The sequence below is a fragment of the Silurus meridionalis genome, chromosome 22, assembly GCF_014805685.1.
Source record: "Silurus meridionalis isolate SWU-2019-XX chromosome 22, ASM1480568v1, whole genome shotgun sequence".
In the NCBI taxonomy this organism is placed as follows: domain Eukaryota; kingdom Metazoa; phylum Chordata; class Actinopteri; order Siluriformes; family Siluridae; genus Silurus; species Silurus meridionalis.
In genome coordinates, this window is record NC_060905.1 from 9,853,064 (window position 1) to 9,857,375 (window position 4,312).

Genomic DNA, 4,312 nt, shown 5'->3' on the forward strand with positions numbered 1-4,312 from the left:
AAAGCGACATTACAGATGATGGCTCTGTCCAAATCCGCACACTGCCGCACTTTATACAACAGAGCACGCAGTGATGGTGTAACCGCCTAGTTGTTATTTTATACAGTAAAATGTTATGTAGTTCATGTATTTATATGAGTGTGTAATAGAAAAACAATGCTCTATAAAACCCCCACCCTTTCCCAATAAGCCACAAAAGCTATCTGGGCTTCTGTTGAAGAATGTTAACTGTCTGGGAGGAAGCTGAGTCTGGTGGCTAAAAGTTTGCAGTAGTTACTTACTTTAACATATTTACATCCCTAATTATTGCACACTCCAAAAGAATAGCTGGTTCTTCTCCAAACTGTTGCCACAAGCTTAGAGGGACACAATTGTATATGATGTCTGTGGATGTGGTATCATTACATCTCCCTTCACTTGAACTGGGATACCCAAACCTGTTCCATCACTACACAAAGCCAGCTCCATGAAGATATGGCTTACATGAGCTGCAGTGGAAGATGTTGAGTGGCCTGATATAGAGCTCTGATCTCATCCCTACTGAACATCTTTGGGTTGAACTGGAACACCAGCCACCTCAGCTCACTTACATCAGTACATGACTTTAGTAATGCTCTTGTGGCTGAATGAGCAGGGATTACATGTGGGATGGAATGTCCATAAAGCACAAAGAAAGCTTATGGTCAGGTGTGTACAAACCTTTGTCCATATAATGTATGTAGGTATTCAGGAAATTCAGGTATTCTACCCAGACACAATGTCTTTTGAGTTTGTTTATATTGGCTAAATATGAACAAGACAGTATGTATTTCTAAGCATAAAGTACACTATATGGGTGTAACCGTACACAAAATTCACGGTTCGGTACGTACCTCGGTTTTTAAGTCACGAAATGCAAAACATAAAATGGCTTGTCGAATTTTTTTTTTTTTTAATTATTATTAACATTTGTGATTATCTATTTGAACAGTTTATATTTTTTTAATGTTTTCATAAATTGCCTGCTTGGTTAAATAATATATCAAATAATAGTAGATTTTTTTAAAATAGAATAAATTAAATAATGCAATGCACTTTTTTATTATATTAATTAAATAAAATTAAATACATTGAAAAATTAAATTGAACAGTTTACATTTGTTAGATTCCATATGGGTAATACAGATGTGTGTGTTTTTTTACATTTAATATTGAATTTTCTAAAGTTATGATCTACTTAACTGTTCCACTTATTTCAGCATACTTTAACAAATGTCGTTTCTTCCATTCTTCATTCCTAACCAGGAAGTGGTTAGCAGCTAAAGCTAACGCTATGGATTTTTTTAGTTTATTTTTTTATACCCCTGGCATTGTGTATGTTTTCAAGCTTTTTTCAAATAATAACAAAAATTAGGCTCAAAGTACAAGGCAGAGACTAAACAAACTTGCGGCCCATCAATTAATACGTCCTGAGGGAACTCGGATTTTAACAGTGTTCCGCACGTAAAAAGGATCGCATTGAACCGAAAGCCCTGTACCGAAAGATTTCGGTACAAATACATTTAAGTTAAACAAGGGGCAAAAATCATCTATTTAGCTAAGTAGGGTAATGTTTTTTATAAGCCAGTATTGATTCAGAACATTAATTAAACAGACTGAAATTGTGTCAGAAAAAAAATAGAAAAAAAAAATATATAAAAATCTGTGTAGATTATTTTTATGTATCACCAATTTGCCTAGAAAGTGGCTCATATTAGTTTCTTATAAAGATCTAACTCACTGTGTTGTTATTGTTGTGCAAGCAAAGTTTGAGATGTTCATGCTAGACCAAAAATTGTAACTTCTAAAGATTTTCATTGCCGAGAGAGTGGGTTATAGCTTATTTATCAAGATCAGCAGTTAACAGTAAGAGATATAGAAAGGAAGGACCATCTACCTCCATAAGCAGCAGTGCAGGCCTGCAGGTACGTTAAACTGTAGCACAATGCACAATTAGGACCACAACAAGACAGGGAGTGGCCAGGAAGACACTCACCTGAGGCACTTTTAAGACATACTAATTAAATATTCTTTAGACATGATTTTCTGCGAGGTGGTATTGCAGATATAATTATTCGTAAGGAACCTGATGAATTAATCTGTCCCTTTGCTCATTTTATATTCATGAAATGCATTGATGTACATAGGAGACATGCCTTAATGTCAGGCATGTGTTGTATTTTATATTTCCGGAGCATGACTTGTTGAATGGGTAACATTTTCCAGCAGGCCTGTTTTATCGCGCATGGTGATACTAAGACAGACTTTATCTCTGCTGTGTCACGGGGGGACACATATGGTCATGTGTCAGGTTACAGGCCAAACAGAAATAGAACATGCAGTGGAGTGGGGTGCCACAAGAAGCAAAATGCATTTCTTATTGATTAGAAAGACAAGGAGAGTGAATTATTTAGAGATCCAACAGGAGTCCATTTTGCAGTAACTTGTTGAAAGGTGTAGGCATTTAAAAACAGGTAAACCTTGTAAGCTCTGGCTATGAATAGGATTAAGATAAAACACTGCTTCCGGTTTATAATTTATGGGTAACCAATACAGTATACTTATATATTAGGATATTTTTATAATCACCTGTGGCATTATTACAAATTGGGTTTACATGTTGGAACTGAGATCAGTATCATTGTAATGTGGTTTGCCAGCATGGTATATCCAGCTACAATAAAGACAGGAAATGCCATTTATTAAAATGTCTACAACTGAGCTTTTTACCTACATTCAGTAAAAAAAAAACACACGTCTATGTCTATATATATTGCACAACATGAAGCCATCTTGCTTTGTCATTCTAGTAAGGTGACTCCATGATACATTAACCCAAAATAAACACTTTGTACATGTTGCTTTTAATACTTGGCATCACAAGAAAACTATAAATCAGTAAACAAGCCCTTGAACTTGACCAGCAGCTGGTTTATCTGTGCTGAATAAAGGTCAGTGGTTGGGGAAATTAGTCTTCATAGTCATGGGATATGAGGACCCATTGACAATTTGTGCTGCATATGCTTAATGCACATGTCGGATAATTTAAACATTTTCGCAGACCTCAAAGTGAGTTCAACATGTCATAAAGTGTCATAATAATCTGCCATTATTCCATCTTGTGAGCTGGTATCCTCTTGTTGTTGCATTTATATCTAGCGAGTCAGGGCAAACTGTGATCGTCATTGTTGCTCAAAATCTTTGTGTACAAATGTTAAACAGGAACACTACTGTTTTTCGAAAGAATCATGACTTTTATCTCCATTGAAAACCTTTAGAATGAACTGGAATGCTGACTGTGTGCCAAGCCTTCTCACTCAGCAATCTGACCTCACCAATGCTCTGTGGCTGAATGAACACAAATCCCCACAGCTAAGCACTCAAAATCTCATGGAAAGCCTTTATAGAAGTGTAGAGATCATGATATTGCAAAGATACATTTCAGATCACAGTTTAAAAGCAGATAAGGATGGGACGGCTTGGTTTTTTCAAAGATTTCGGCCATATAGTACATCTGAATGGAAAATGGGAAGTACATATTTCCAATAGAAGAATTTAATAATAAAGAGCACTGCTCCAGTGGAAAGGGGAGTTCTGTCTATTGTTCAAGATTTCACCATGATTTAGGGTTATGAAATGAAGGGATAGGAGAAAACATACATTTTTATAGAATTTCATTGACTTTTTTTGCCATATTTGTGATTGTGGCATCACATCTAGAATGGAAAAATACATTTGTTCTTTATCCAGCTAGAAGCTATGGGCTAATGTTGGTATTCTTGATTATGAAAATAATCTACAATTTTTTATACATTGACTTCTGTTTCCTGCACCAAGGACAAGCAGGGTTTCATTAAACAGCATAAACAAATTAAACCAGAAAGTTGTGATCAGACCAAGCATAGACCTGACCATAAGTAGATGGGAAAATGATTACTGTATTGATGTCAGCCCTAAAGTCATTTCAACTTAATCAAACGTCCTTGAATTATTGTCATTATGAACTGTCAATCATGGAAACTATTATGTTAAGTTTCAGTTGGTATTTAAAGCACAGGTATTCTCCCTTTTCCCATCCTGCTTCTACAGAGCCAGCTCTAGTTTAGTTTCTTACTTATTCTCAGTTTTTGTCAATCTTCTGTTATGTTTCTGTATATTCTCATTGATATGAAACAGTGATATATGACTAGAACCAACCTTCTCCGCATCCTTAAATGATATATTGCAAAAGACTAGAGTATGTGGGCTTGCACATATCAATGAAAGTGAACTAATCAGAAAATACAAGTTTAAA